This window comes from Microtus ochrogaster, linkage group LG1 (assembly GCF_000317375.1).
Source record: "Microtus ochrogaster isolate Prairie Vole_2 linkage group LG1, MicOch1.0, whole genome shotgun sequence".
Classification (NCBI taxonomy): Eukaryota; Metazoa; Chordata; class Mammalia; order Rodentia; family Cricetidae; genus Microtus; species Microtus ochrogaster.
In genome coordinates, this window is record NC_022027.1 from 42733048 (window position 1) to 42749285 (window position 16238).

The 16238-nt window shown below is 40.0% G+C and overlaps 1 protein-coding gene across 1 annotated transcript in view; it reads left to right on the top strand.

Annotated features, from left to right (window-relative positions):
- The first annotated feature begins 6982 nt into the window (after positions 1-6982).
- Positions 6983-16238, top strand: part of Npffr2 (neuropeptide FF receptor 2) — a 47324-nt gene continuing 38068 nt past the window's right edge. Inside the window, exon 1 of the mRNA XM_026785277.1 lies at positions 6983-7175. The gene's annotated coding sequence lies outside the window, so the exon portion shown is untranslated. The remainder of the gene's footprint in view (positions 7176-16238) is intronic.

The window sequence follows — 16238 nt, forward strand, 5'->3', positions numbered from 1 at the left end:
ACTGGGAAATCTTACCCTGAAATGGCCTTAAAAATTTGAGAATCACTATGACAAGCTACAGTTTTTCGTCTGTGAAAATAAGGTAAAATAAGGTTTAAAAAGAACCCATTTGAAGACTTTTCTTTGTATGACACGGGAGTAATGATGGTAAGAGAGCTGGGCATAGCTCGAGAAACAAGCCAACCATTAATATCCAGTGATAAATTTTAAAATCACCTTTTGAGTTTTTCCCATGGTAACAAATATCACTTCTATTTTAAGAGAAATGTGTATTAGGAAGTTTAACAAACTGTTGTGATCTCCAGTCTAGCCACCAGCCCCCACAGCAACAGTCACGTTCTTATTCACTGATGGACAAGACAACGAACTCCAGTCTGTTTTATGACCAATAGGACATGCTTCATAATGTATGGGCTGAAGAGACAAAACCTTGCCACTGAGTGTCTGTAACACCACAGTCTAGTTCTGCTTTAACAACCTGAAACCTTGTGTTAAATGGCTTCTTCTTACTTCCCTGCTTCCGGCTACGATGCTAGCTTGTATCTTGAGGTCAAAGCAGAAAGTATCTCTCTCCAGGCAGTGAGGATTAGTCCTGTCACCTTCAGCTAAAGCCAACCCCCAGTGGCCTATTAGACAAGCACCCTGTCCTCTCTGGCAAAGTCCTGACCGTGCTGTTTATCTTAGAAAACATATCCTGATTTAGATGCTCAGAACCTCTACCCTTGCTCAAGTGAGAACATGGATTTGTGTGGTTCCATTACACCCCATGCACAGTTTTTATGGAATGAGGCTTGAGACTCACCTGCTTAGTCTCTTACCTCTATCTACCAGGTCAGTTGGGTTCCTCTGGGGTCATGCTGGCTGTGTTGTGAGCTTATCGTGGGATGCACCGAGGCTTCATGACAAGGAACTGCAAAAGCTCTTCTTGTTGCTGATATGAGCACAGTTGTACGTGTGTTACACTACACAGTGTCCTGGTGCTAGCAAGTCTTCAAATGCAGAGATTTTTCTGCTATTTTACACCCATGCTGCTTTTGCCACACTGAGCTAAGCACCATTTGTATACAATCACAGTGTTCCCTAGCTCCATAATTTCTTAGGGCTTAACCTTTGCCTAAATTACATCACCCATTCGTTGTGGAATATTAGTTTAAGATGTGTTACATTCATTCATACTGTGGAATATTTGTTTAATGATGCAAAGATGAGCTGTATTCTTTTACATTGCATTTGTTTAACTCTGTTACTTTGGCTCTCTAAAACACCTGATTTGTCTAATAAAGACCCGAACTACTGGTAGCTAGGCAGTAGAGGAACAGGCAGGGCTGCTAGGCAGAGAGAATAAGTAGGAGGAGTAATCTAAGCTCAAGAGAGAAGGAGCAAGAAAAGGAGGAGAAGCAGAAGCCAGGGGCTAGCCATTCAGCCACACAGTCACAGAGTAGGAAGAAAAGAAAGATATTTGGAATAAAGAAAAGTAAAAAGCCCAGAGGCAAAATGTAGTTAAAGATAAACAGGATAATTTAAGTCAGAAAAACTGGTTAGAAACAAGCCAAGTTAAGGCTGGGCACTCATAAGTAAGAATAAATCTCTCTGTGTATTTGTTTGGAAGCTTGGTGATGAACTCCAAAGAGTCAAAAAATCAACTATACCCACTGTTTGACATGTCCAAATATACTTATTTTTGAGACATAACTGAAACACCTCATCCTTGTTCCTTCTTTTGGAAGTAATATTTCTATGTTGATCTTAACTTTTGCTAATTCTGTGGAGTTCTGATAGGAGAGTTAAATGAAGTTGATGATTTTAAAATGGCTTAGGTCTTACAAACCAAACTCAAAGTTTTTTTTTCAAAGTATTTTAAGGTGCTGAGCATGGCCACATACCCCCACAATGTTAGCACTCAGAAGACAGAGGCAGAAGAATCATGAATTCAAGACCAGTTTAGACTGCACAGCCTGACTCCAAGACCCTGCCTCAACATAACTTAAAAAAAGGAGAGAGAGAGAGAGAGAGAGAGAGAGAGAGAGAGAGAGAGAGAGAGAGAGAGAGAGACTACTGAATAATGGAAGACCATTGTAATCCATGTCTACCACCCTCTGCCATCCACACTTTCCCCAGTGACATGAGTAATACTGACTGAGAGACTACAAATTAGTGAAGAGGGCCTGCTGAGCTGGGAGCGAGAATCTAGGCTCTTTCAAGTAGGAAACCGTGAAATGAATCATTGTCACTGGAGCTCATAAAAGTAAAGGATCAAAACTTATAAGAATGGGCAGTTGCTGGAATAATAAAAAAAAAAACTAGAAGAAATGTATTCAGTTTTCACTTATAATTACAATATAATGCGTAGGCTTATCCAAATACTCATGTAATCATTCCTTTAAGAATTTATTACTTTGCATATAATTGTAATTTATTCCAATTATCATGCTTATTTCACTTAATATTATTCTGCATTTCTTTCTCTTTATTGCTATTGCCATTGTAATGAATACTTTTTATGGCCACATAAATTTCATTGTGTCCCATATCAGAAGTATCCTGCTTTTTCGCTATTTGTTTAAAACTAATAAATAGCTTCCTGCTTCTTTTAGTATTTATGTAGCTATTTCCAGTGGGCATATTTCCAATAATGAGATTATTAGATGATAACTTAACAAAACTGTAATTTGCTTTAGACTGTCAAACTGTTTTTTGAAAGTGTTATTCTTAAAGGGATAACACTATTTTCCTTACCAACTGAGAAATGGGTATTATTGTTAATATAAATAGGAAAATGATACTTAAATCTTATTTTAATCTGTATTTTATAGGTTTAACAATGTCAATTCCTTTGGTTTTTGCAATGATATTATTTTGCTACATTATTTATCTCTGTAGTGTGCCTATGTGCTTTTCTTACCATAAATATTATTTGACTTCTTTAACATCTTTTAAAAAGCAATCTTATTTTCTCCTAAAAGCAACCACAAAACTTGAATTTAAACCAAACACAGTGGATAAGAAATGGTAAAGTTAGGGTGCCCTATACCCCCTCTCCCTTTCCCTTGCCCCTTATCCCAGCTTTCAAAGTTTCCCCGTGTAGTTGACAATCTTCTACAGTTTTCCTTTGTGTCTCCTTACATAAGTTCATCTTCATATTATGTAGGTAGTGTTCCCAAAATTAAAGTACTATCACTGAACTATAAGATACCTTAAAATCTAATATGTACAAACTCCCCAGAATTTTTTTTTAACATTTCGACTTTAATATCTATTAATAATCCATTTTGATTTTGCATCAAACTTCACTGGTTTTCCATTTATAGGGGGAATATAGATAGATGTGTCCTTTTCAAGCCTATTTTTCTTTTCTGATTTATTCTCTCTGCCTGCCAACTCTGCCTATCTTTCTTGTATCTAGCTATTGGGCATTCAGCTTTTTACTAGACCAATCAAGTGCTTTAGGCAAGCAAGGTGAAACAGATGCAACATATTTTTACATAATTAAACATACATCCTTACATTGTTAAACAAATGCAGCATAAACAAAAGTAACATACTTTCCACAGTTAAATTCCACAGTATAAACAGTGTTCCACAGCAGAGAGTAGCTCCTTCATCTCATGTTTGTGTCCTCTGTGGACTGGATCAAGGGGCCATCCATGTCCACAGATTGACCTGTACTGCTTCAGTTTATTTCAGTGTGCTCCAAGATGTTCACATAATTACCTAATGACGTAGTTTTCTGAATTTGTTTCAATGACACACATCGATCTATAGTCCCCCTATAAGTGGAAAACCAGTGAAGTTTGATGCAAAATCAAAATGGCTGGGGTCAGAAACCAGGAAGCCCCCAGAGAGCAGAAGTAAGAAGCAGCTAAAATATATAAAGAAAGAAAAGTAAAAAAAGCCCAAGGAAAAAGGTAGATAAAGAGAAACAAGTTAATTTAAGTTAAAAGAGCTAGCCAGAAATGTACCTAAGCTAGGCTAAACATTCAAAACTAATAATAAGTCTCTGTGTCATGATTTGGGGGCTGTTACAACTGTCTGTGAAATGTTATCGAGTTTTATAGTCAGATCTTAATGAGTAAGAAGAATGAACTCTAATAACAAGCAGTATAAAAGAGTGAATCCAGGAGCCAGGAGCATAACTGCTCGCATTATCAATGCCATGTACCATATGTAGTTGTGTGCACTGTTCATTTAAAGACTGGCAGCACCGTAGATTTATTTATAGTGGCTCCACCACGAGTAATGTGATATCACAATGGGAGAGAGATTAAGCAAAAGACATTTTCAGTTCCACAATATTCTTATGAACTTACAGACCCTTATTGATCAAAATGTCTTTATTAGACACAAGCACTATTTTTAAAAGCTGGGATTTTCTCCTTATGGAAGAGAAATGTGGGTTCCAGGCAGAACCAGAGAAGCTGTCAATGACAGGGGTCCCTGTAACGGCATAAATGAATGCAGACAGATTGTAAAAATATATACAGATTTAATGGGGAAATATACTTACAGAACCACCGTTTCCACGGAGACCAGGAAAGCACGCTCGCCAGATTTATAGGTAAACATTAGCCCGAGGCAAACATGCCCCCTAAGGGGAGGGACTTATCCCTACAGGTCCCTCTTGTCTTGCTTCTTTAAGATCCTCAGCACCCAGTTTCCACATTATGTTCTTATTCGGTGACTTATTTAAGCTAGCATTTAAGGGCAGGTAGTTAGGTCAGGAGAGCCGAGGGATGAGTTTTGTGGAGGCTGTTATCCTGTGCTTAGATTGCTGAGTTTGTGGTGATGTTGAGCTAGGCAAAAGTCCCTTATGCAGAATGGGTGTCCTTTACAGAGAAGCATGATTGCAATGATCTTCTGCGTGTGCTTTAATAGGTTACTTGAGGCTAATGATATGAACAAAAATGCTCAGAAAGTTAGTGCAGAATTAAGAGTGAAAGAAGCAAGCCTGGCACCCAGCCTTGGAGGAACATTTGTATTACATGGTTGTGAAGAAACAATGAAAACTCCAAAGGATAGACATTGAGTAGCCAGTAATTCAGAGAAAATCATCAAGCAAAATAGAGGAACACTGTGAAACAAATGTCAAGATAGGAACTGTTTAGAAAATCAAGCTGGCTAAGATCAAGGAAGCGTGAAGCAAAAAAATACCCATTTCATTTATCAACCTTGAGCTAAATGATGCTCCTCCTAGGGTCCTTCCATAGGGGTTCAGGAGCTTGACCAGAACAAGCTGATGGGTGAGTGAGAAGTGAAGAAATACAGACCACAGAATAGATTGTGGTTGCTCCTGGGGAGGAATAATGTGGGTATCACATTTGAGGCCGGGAGGGAATTGGTTTGGATTTTTAGTTTAAGTGGGAGAGAATGAGCAGATCTGAAAGCTGGGGTGAATAATTCATTGGATAGCAGCTGGAGTGGTGGGGAAAAGGAGAGGCTAGAAGCATGCTGGAGGCCCTGGAGATCAGCTTGGGGAACCTGGTGAGGCAAAGTCATTAAGGTGGCTGGTGGGGTGTGTAAGAAGGGCACAGTGGAGGAGGGTTCCATCGCAGGCCCCTTACTGCGCCACAGACATGATCTAATGCTTCCAGGGGCAGCTTATGGGGTTCATCTTACGCCGCATTGCTTTATAAAAGACAAGTTGGCTCATTCTTGATCTGATTATTTACGAATTTTGTGTTTTTGTTTTTTACATTTGAAATGAAATTCCTGCAAGGTAGACATCTCTCTCTGTCTTGTCAGAACCTGGCTGTTGCTTTCATTCACTTTGGTGACTTTGTTTTCAGTGGGACAGGAGCTTGTGTGGAGTGGTCCACCTCTCCTCTCGTTTATTAGCATTTTCTTCTCAGCAGTCTTAGACTGTCAGATCATCTCTGCCAGTTTGACTGTTCTTTGCTGTTACACTCCAAAGACCTGACGCCTCTTAGTTACCTGCCGACCTGACTTTTTATCCCTGCCTAGCTTCCTGTGCCTTAGACATTTTGATAAAGATAATATCTTCTCAGACCCTGATCTTGAACTTGTAAAGTCTTAGTACAGTTATTCCTGCCTGGCTTCTCAAATTATTCACAACTGAACAACTGAGATTTACACACACACTTACACACACACACACACACACACACACTTACACACACACCCCACACACAATAGGTGATTCTATATTACTCCCCAACCAAGAATTCCTTTACAGACAACTCTCCACAGTATTCCATGCATTCTAGTGGCTGTCAACAGGAAATGAAATGCAGACCTCTGGAGCTGTGATTTAAATGCCCCCCCCCTCGTGATCTTGCACAAGTCACTGAGTGTTGGTGCCAAGTGGATTAAAAAGAATTCCCTATGGTTTCTTGGGGCTGTTAGTGTCATACCCAGATGCTCAGTGTGATGCTCGCACCCTCAACCCTGGTCTTTTACTCTCTTAAAGCGCCTTGAACTTTTCACCCACCATGTGAGTCTCTAATCAGCATATTCTAAGCGCGGCTTCTCTTAACTAGTCCATCACAGCAGAAACTGTGTTAGAATCCCTGCTAGACTTTCTTTGATTCCCTCCACCTGTGACTGTAAAAATTCACACTTCCAGAATCCCAGGGATTTACAGAGCAGAGGGCTGGCTGGGTTGTTTCAGTTTGTACTCTCAGATGAAATTCTCATTGTTATGAGAACTGACAAAAATTAACGAATGCGTAGTATGTACCATGACCACTCAGGCATACTTACGCACGGTTACCCATTTAGTTCTTAAAGTACCTGCTAAGGTCCTCAGAAATTCTATTTTGCAACAGCAGGACACAGGCACCTAGGAGTTTAAATGATTGCCCAGGAATTGGAGCCAAGCCATCAATGACCCAGGAGGTGGTAATCAGAGCGGCTTCCTTTTGCAGCTCAGGGATTCTGAATTCACAAGCTACCCAGAGCCTGTTAGCAGGCTGTGAGCACCTCTGTCGGTGACCAGCAGTTTTTGGGTGCCGCCGAAAGTGGTGTCTGGAACAAAAGCAAGAGTGCAGAGTGCAGAGACCGCCGCCCACTGCAGCGAGCCTGGAGACCCAGGGGAGGTGGCCAACCAGTCCCCCCTAGGCTAGATGGTAGAGCAGGAAGCCGGCGCCCCAGACAGAACCTGTTGCTCAGCCAGGCTTGGCTTCTTCTTTCAACGCGGCTGGGACTCTTTGCCTGAGCAGGTGAGAGCGATGGGAGACTGCCTGGGCTCTCAGGGTGGGTGGGAGACCCTTTCCCAGAGCCACCACTGGCCTCGGTGACACATGGTAGCTTGGAATCTGCGGTTTTACTCTTGACCTTTCCCCAGAGGCTTTCCGCTCCCTGGGCTCTCTGGGTGTCGTCCGGGAATCTCTGGTCTTCTCTCTGGCAGAAGTTCGCCCTGGGGGCTTCTCTGGGCTGCTCCACCCAGTGGACGCCTGCGCTCTTCTGCTCACAGAGGGGACCAGGCTGCGATGGCGGTGCTTTCTCACCCTCAAAGTCCCCGACCCCTCTCCGGGTAAACACTGGTAAACTTAGTTGAATCTCCTTAGGAAGGTAAGTGGAGCGTGGAGCATGGAGCGTTAGCGAAAGTTTCTCACACGGTTCGCTTGCTTCATAAGGATGATTCTCATTTGCTATCCAGGCTTGGTCTTCTGCATCAGGGTTTGCCAGGGAGACAAAAATGTGCTGGGAGAACACCCAGCTCTCAAAGAAGGGGCTGGAGATGGGATTTCTTTTGTGGTAGACAAGCAGGCAGGGCAGTCCTGCGGTGTTGAAGAAGAGGAAAATGCTCTCCTGTAACTAGAACCACATACAAACCAAGGATCAAAAATGCATTTACTTCTCATTTCCCTCCAGCCAGGTTGGTGATATTTTTCAACATTTATTTTTTAACAGTATTAATTATAATGTGAACAATGAAAGGATTTCTTCTTTAATGAAAACATTCAAGTTTCTTGGAATTGGGTATCCAGATTCTCACTAAATTATTTTCATAAGAGGATAAAGGATGAATAAGTCAATGTGTTATAAGCTGCAAAGAGTGTATTTGTGTTGTCAGCTGGAATCCCAATTAAAAATAGGTTGGGTGAATTAATGGCGTCATAAGTTACAGCTGAATTTGCAGCACCTCAATAGAACGTTCAAAGATGGCATGGAGCAACAGCCAGTATAGATCAACAAGAAAGCCCAGTGACTTGGAAGCTCTGCAGGCTTCCAAGTTTTCCTCTTAAGATGACTGGTTTAACTAAATATCTACATCGCTGCTCACTGCATTATCTTTAAAGGCACATGTTAATATTGAAAATTAGATATTAATCTGAAATGTGTCCTAGTTGTTACTTAATAATGAGTTGCCTGAACACCACTCTCCTCTGCTTCTTGTCATTTTCCTTCAAATCCTTGTAATTTAATCCTAAATTCCTACCATATCCCCCACTTTCCTATGTCAATCAGCAACTTCAGGAATATTCAAAGTTTCTGTTACTTTTCCTTCATCTATTTTTCCTCTAGCAGTTTTTTTCACGTTGCAATTGTACTGTGAAGAATTTACGAGTGTATGTATAGTAGAAATCTATTTTCATGTTTTTTGCTGCTGTTCAGCCTGACTATCTTCCATAGATGTCAAAACTGTGGAATACATAGGTCAGAATTCACTCTGAGCCAGGAAATGGTTTGGGCCTGGAAGACTCTGCATTTGCTGGAGTTGTTTTGGCTTGGGTTCTGGAGTGTGGTGGGGGCAGGGAAAGGCTTGCAAAGCCTCTGCTTTGCATTAAGGATTTCCAGCTGTGTTTCAGACATAGCTAAGAACTTCATTCCTAAAAGCTTCTTAAACCAGGAAGTATACATTTTGTAGCATGCTCCTTGAATGAGAGGTAGAGTTGGTTTTGGATGAACACTGCCATGCGTGTTTGAAAATATCAAATAGGGTTTCACATTCTTCTCTTGCTTATAGTATGTTAGTAATCTTGATAAATTGCCCTCTAGAGAGTCCCGTGCTTAGCACGAACTTGAAGATAATAGCTCATTTCTTTTTTTCCCCTCTGTTTCCTTGAGTTGCAGTGTTTGCCACAGCATATCGACTTCCATGTCCTTCATGTGTCTTCTAGAATCTGAAACGCACACATCCAGAGATAGAGACAACTTCTCATTTCAGTTACAGACTCCCACCACCCACCCCTGGCTTTCTGCTCCAAGCAAGCCCTTTGCTGCATTTGCTGTCTCCAACCCTGTTAAAACATAATAGGATGTTAGAATCGGATCACTACAACCTTTTCAGTCTTTAGAAATCCCTGGTTTCCCACGGGAGAAGGAGAATCCAGGAGGAAAAGGCTGCCTTCACCTTGCCTTGCCACTAAAGAGTTAATGCCCTTAGCTGAGGTTCTGAAATCCATTCTCTATAGAATGACCTGTTGGGAAGAGATAGTTTCTATATAGAATAGTGATCTATTTGGGTAGCTGAATGCAGCCTCTGGTACAAGTGAGATGCTTTACCGTCTTTTCTCAGGAGCCAATCTGAGAAATCTAAAAAGATGTCAAGCTACTACAGTGAACTCCGGGTCTCAGAGAGGAGCTAGCAGTGCCTCATTGTGTTTTGTGTGCCTATCTGTTACCTTATTCAGCAGTTCCTCTTCTACCCCCGACAGATAAAAAATAAAAATTCAATTGATTTCACTGACACACAAGATGGAGAAAACATGTCTTGGTCAGGTTCTCATACCCAGTAGTTCAGCATCTGTTCCCTGTAAGCAAGCCAGATAGGATCAATAATGGCCATCAGGAATAATAACACAACCCAAACCACACACACCAGCAAATGAAGGAAGAATAGTGCAAACAGTGCTCTCCAGAGTCTTGGGGAAGAAAAGTTTCCTTCAAGTAATTGCGGAAAATTTTAATTCCTAAGTATTGTGAAGGAAATTTCTGACTTATTTTCTCCTTCGGCTGCAGAGGGGGCCTTATGTGGGCATCTCTGGACTCAGGCTGCTCCCTGGCATCTCCTCTGAACTAAAGCTCTTTCCATTTGAACTCCTTTCTCTCATTTCTCACCAACATTTCAGCAGCTGTGTTTTCATGCTCCAGAGATTTTATTTACCAAACACACTCAATGTGTTACAGCTGTTTGTAACCTCTCACGGGTCAGAAAGCATCAGCAATTGCCTGAACTGCGATGAAGTAGCAATAGTCAACTATAATGAATGACCCTGCGCACACAATCTCACTTTAGTCTTACGATCCTAGAGATTGTCCGTAAGCACTTCTTTTTTAACAAAGGAACTAAGGTCTCAAAGTAAGCAAGATGTGTCCCTAAGTAAAGGGACCAGGATAATGAAGTCATGTATTCTTCCAGCCATGTTTAAATTCTGCAGTGCAGAGCTCGCAGCATCTTATGGTTTTAATCCAAGCACTGATATCTGTATGTGTCTGGCAGGCATTCCCAAGTGAAAACTATATGGCTGAGATGAAATCAAATTGTCCTAAACATATTCTTATTAAGAGAAGAAAGAACACCAGAGTCCCTCCTGCTGCCTTTCAAACACCCACCCCGTTCACAGGAGGATGGGGTGAGCTGGAAGTTGGGACTGACCGTTTGTGCGATCATGGTTTTCCTGTAGGGGAAATTTACTGTTCCAGTTCACCTTGTTGATTTGTTGTCATCCACAGTAGACTCCTAGATGCTGTCTGATGTTGATAGGTGTGGGAAGTCTTGGATGGGAATTGGGCAAGTACTACAGGCTCAACGTACTATAGCACTATCCAGTATAAGCACAGTACCCAGCTTTGGTTGATCGTAGAAAATCCTATGCCTGCTGAGTCTGCTCGAACAACTAGGTTAGCTGTTATCAGTTAGCTGGTCGATTGTCTAGGCTATGCCATTGGGGTTGTTTTCTGTGTGTTCCTCACTTGTTTTTCTACAAATACTGTCTGCTGCCTTGGCTGGAGTTCTATCACTGGCTCTTGTTCTAGAAGAAATTGTTTTGTCTTGCTCAAATAAGCTCTACAAATTTAATAGGTTGAAGAAATTTTCTTTCTAATACTGGTCAGGGGGGTATTCATTTGGAGGAAAGCTAAAAACGGGATGAATATTTCTGTAATTTAGCCCCACCAGAAAGTCTGTAAAATCTAATAGTTGTCCGTATTAGAGTTTATCCCCTAAGAACCAAAACCTCAGTGAGGACAACTTTCAAATTAAGGATTTGCTCATGACCTTGTAATTCTTATATCCTGGAGGTACCAGAAGGGCTCTAAACAGATTATTTATACTTTCAGAGACTGCTTTCAATAACCTTGTTAAAAGTGGACAAGCAAAGAGGAGCCCACAGCACTCAGATTTCCTCTGAAAATTTCCAATTTTCCCAAAGGGAGAGATATTTATTACTTTTTATTACTTAGTTCTTTGATTACCAAATGATCAATATGCAAAAATAGAGATGCGTCAGGCCATTTAAATTAAACCAAGGTGTTATCACTATGGTGTTGGGAAATTTTAGGAAGTCTATGCTAGCTGAATACTGGTGATGGTGTAGGACGCACTACGTTTACTTGGTGTCATCACCCTGGAAGGCAAACTAATGCTGGATGACTAAAAAATGAACATAACATACATGCTCTGTAAAACATTTCTAACATGATAATGGAGGCAGTGAGTTAAAGGAAGTGCACGGTATGTGTGGTAACTTTACACGATGGGTATTGAGGTGAGGATGAAGGCTGCCATCCTGTGTAGACAGAATGGAAAGACCTTGAATGACTTATGCCATAGTTCTATCATAACCTGGGGTAGTTATTTGTTTTTGTTCTGTATAGACATAACATATAGATAATCACACTTTCTTTGTTTCTGTTCTGTAACATACAGATAATAACACTTTCTTTGTTTCTGTTCTGTAACATATAGATAATAACACTTTCTTTGTTTCTGTTCTGTAACATATAGATAATAACACTTTCAGAGATTGAGTACAGAAGAAATTATTCACATAAAGCATTTAGAGCTATGGCTTGGTTTTCATCCAGAATGAACCTACAGGGTACTGAATGTCCCTGTTATTACTGAGAATAAGAATGCATTGTCTCTAGCAATACAAAAATAATAAAAAGAGATTTAAAGTATTCAGTGCAAAGAAAAAACTATAGAATTCAGTGTTTATTAAACTGAGACCAATAATAAACCAAATTTTCACGAATGGGTACATTTTAAAAATTGAGGGTATCTGTAGAGAGAATTAAAATACTGGCCTGGAATAATGTTCAATGATAGACTCTATCCTATAATATTGTCTTTCTTTCACAAATATAACAGCCTTGCAACACATATATGAGACTAATTCAACAATTTTCACTTGCTACAAATGATATGAATATAGGAATCCATAGTAAAAACTACAAGTGAAAATTTTTCCTAGTGACCAAATGCTGTTAGATTTTATTGTTATTTTTATTTTAGCAATTTTTTGAAAACACTTGCAAATTTACAGTGTGATACCATGAACATATGCAGCTCCTCTTCTTCCACTATTATCTCATACTTTTATTCATTTTTATTTACTCATTGATAGTATTTCCAGATGCTGTCTTGCCTTGTAGCCCAGGGTGGTGTTGACTTTAGTAAGCACTTTACATTATAGCCAATAAATTTAATTTTTTTTAAATTTAGAAAATTGAAACTGAAAATGAAGTTAAATAACATGCATAGAATAGTTTTATAAACATATATAAAAAAGAATTAAACTAAAGATTCACAAAATTTGTAAGAAAAAAGCATGGTGATCTATCTACAATGGCCAACTAAGTTCTACTTTGGTTGCTCAGATAACACTGAATAAATCTGAGACCAGACATACAGACAATAGCTAATGACAGGAATGAAGTGGTTCAATGAATACTTCTCGTGCCTGAGCACAAAATGGCATTTATGCCATTGCTAGCAAATTAAAAGTTGACAAATTTAAAAACTTCCCTGAATGGTATGTTGGGTCTTGTTAGTACAGATTTAAAGTTCGTTGCTCGTAGGATACCACCATGTTCTTATAGCAGCCTCAGGTTTTTCAGTTTGATCAATACCTACATCCCAGCCTTCCTTTCAGCTCACTGTGATCTGTCCCCAGGCTGTAGCCACTGTGGACACCTGTCAGGCTGCTTCCTTCAAGCCTAGCTTGCTGAGTGAAGATGCTTACTATCCTCACTAACTTCTCCTCCCCATCTTTCATATTCTGCTTCTACACAATTTGTCCCTCAGTGTAACCTTTCCGTATGAGCTGTGCAAGTCTGTGCTAGTACTTTTAAATACACTGTGTTCCCCTCTGTGCAGTTTCACCAATCAAGAAGCTTGTCTTTCTTATGAATATTTACTCGGATAACTGCCTTTTTTTGCAAGTTTGTTAACCTGAAACAAGCCAGTGAGCTTGAATGTTATATAATATTTACAGCCAAAAAACCTTAATGAGTAGATGAGTAAACAAATAAAACTCAAAGATGCATGTATACTATATGAATAATAGTTTGTTTTATAATTTATAGTTGTGTCCTTTCCATCACCCAACTTTGGGACAACCCAGAGATAGATACACTTAAGACAGATGCAGGTATAGAGACATTAAAGTGTGAGCTTTGTTACTAATAAAACTTCCATTTGACACTGCGACTGGAAGCTGTTCCGGGAAGAAGGATTTGCAATTATGCTACTTCTATATGGAGCAAAATTCCTGCACGATCTCATAATGACAGGGAGATGCTGAGTTCTTTTTCCTCTTGTAACTGATTAGATTAGGAAGCAAATGTACCATATAGGCAGGAGGATATAAAAGGGAACAATGCAGAGGTCCTCATGTTTAAGTTCAGTTTGTGCTCTCAGACTTCCTGACACAGAAGAGAAAATGCAGAGCCGGGGCTCAGTACCTGGAGCTGTCTTACTGTTCTTTCTAAAGGCAGTAACTAGATTTCAATTTTCATTTGCATAGTCTACATTTTCAAATAATGATTCCCTATTTTTTAAAGAAAGGATTACTAAAACATACCATAACTACATTTTTTTCTTGACTATTTCTGTTGTCATAAACATCAGTTCAGCCCATTTACAACAGATCCACTTCCATAGCAAGTTCAGCTTTCACATGAGGAACATTAGGAACAGATGCCTAATAGCATTGAAACTAAACAAGTTGCTTAAAATATGCAATAAAATCACCTCGACTAACAACGACTACCTAGGAGCCACCACTTGAATGGTTTAAATGAAGTGACTGGTGCCAAAAGATGTGGGCACCATCTTTTGATAGTATGGCCAGAATGTGGGAAAATTAACCTCTGCCTATTGCTTTTTTACAAGATTTTCCCGTTGATAGTCAAACAGATTGAGTTTTGTTAGCTGTACTGCAAAGTTTTATAACTAGAATGAATATAAACTTGGTCTTTTTTTTTTTTTTAAACCAAATCCAACAGTTTACCAACGAGATGTACAAAGTCGGTCATGTGGCCTGGTAAGCGCCAGCATGATGGGCCAAGTTTCTTCCACTGCTTGATGTATTTTCTGCTTCAGAGTTTCCAGCTACTATATTGTTGCAGAGAGAAGGAGCTGCTTGTTTGTCCCAGCTGCCCAGCTTGCTTAGCTTCTAAATAACCACACAGAAACTGTATCAATTAAATTACTGTTTGGCCCATTAGCTCTAGCCTCTTATTGGCTAACTCTTAAATCTTGATTTAACCCATTTCTAATAATCTGTATATCACCATGTTGCAGTGGCTTACCTGGAAAGATTCAGCATGTCTGACTCGGGCAGCTCCATGGAGGCTTTCTCCTGACTCTGCTTTCTTTTCTTCCAGAATTCAGTTCTGTCTTCTCCGCCTACCTAAGTTCTGCCTCTATCAGGCCAAGGCAGGTTCTTTATTCATTAACCAATACAAGCAACACATAGAAAGAAGGACCTCCCACACCACTATATTGTTCACAATGTTTTAAAATGCTATAAAAGAAGAAATATAAGAAAGTCTATAGCAACCAATGTAGTTACAGAGAAGAAAGTCTTGTTCTCCTGAAACCTCTGAGAAAATCATGGTGGGTGACTCTGCTGGCCAACTCGCTTGTTCTCTACTAAGCAGATTTCTTATGTTCAAAACAGTTGTCTGTTGTGTTCAAATAGCTTTTAAAAACCTACCTTTTCAACCTAGTACGCAGTAGTTTCTGTGTCCCATTGTACACGCTAATTGCAATATTTTGTGTGTGAGCAGGTAGAATGAGTAAAACTTTACAAAATGAACATGTTTGAACTCGGAGCACGTCCTCTTAAAAGTATTATTTGGATACAGGACCCAAAATACATTTATCAAATGAATAGTTTGCACTCAATTTCAAGGCTGAGTTGGAGCTATAATTTAGCATCCCTATAAAAATGAACACATCTGTTTCAATTCATTTAGTGTGAGCAGAATTTTCAATCTTGCCAAGATTATAGTGCAATATGATTTTTTTTGAGGGTGGTTATTCTGTTAAGAGTTCATAAGAGAGACCCTTGGAGAAGGTTCACTTGGTAAAGTGCTTGTAATACAAAGGGTCGTGAGTTTGTGCTCTGAACCGGTATAAAGCAGCCAGGCATGGTGACAGTGGAGACAGGCAGATCCTGGGTCTTACTGGCCTACTAGTCTACTGATCAGAGAACTCCAGCTACAGTGAGAGACCCTGACTCAAAATATAAGGTGGAGGTGAGTGAGGAGACACCCAGTGTCAAGCTTTGGCTGCTACATGCTAGCAGGCACGCGCACTAGCACACGCAAGTAAACACAGACATAGTCCCCTAACAAAAGCAAAGGTTTGTGAACTTGAAAGCTGAGTGTCATGATGTATCAGTTCACCCATCTCTATTCCTCCCTTCCATGATTTCAGTTAACTGGAGTCAGCCTTGCTCTCAGGTAACTGTAGTCAGGGATGCTATGAGCTAACTGGAGTCAGCCTTGCTCTCAGGTAACTGTAGTCAGTGATGCTATGAGCTAACTGGAGTCAGCCTTGCTCACAGGTAACTGTAGTCAGTGATGCTATGAGCTAACTGGAGTCAGTGATGCTATGAGCTAACTGGAGTCAGCCATGGTCTAAAGGCCAGTGGAAAAGAGAAAAAATAGGCTTTTAATAAATTTTATACTTTTTGTTGTAATTGTTTCATTTTATTATCGCCACTTCTCCTGTACTGTCTCTGATATATAAATTAAGCCCCGTCACAGGTGTGTGTATAGGAAATAAAAGATTGTAAGTCATTCCTCAGCAGCTACAAGAAACT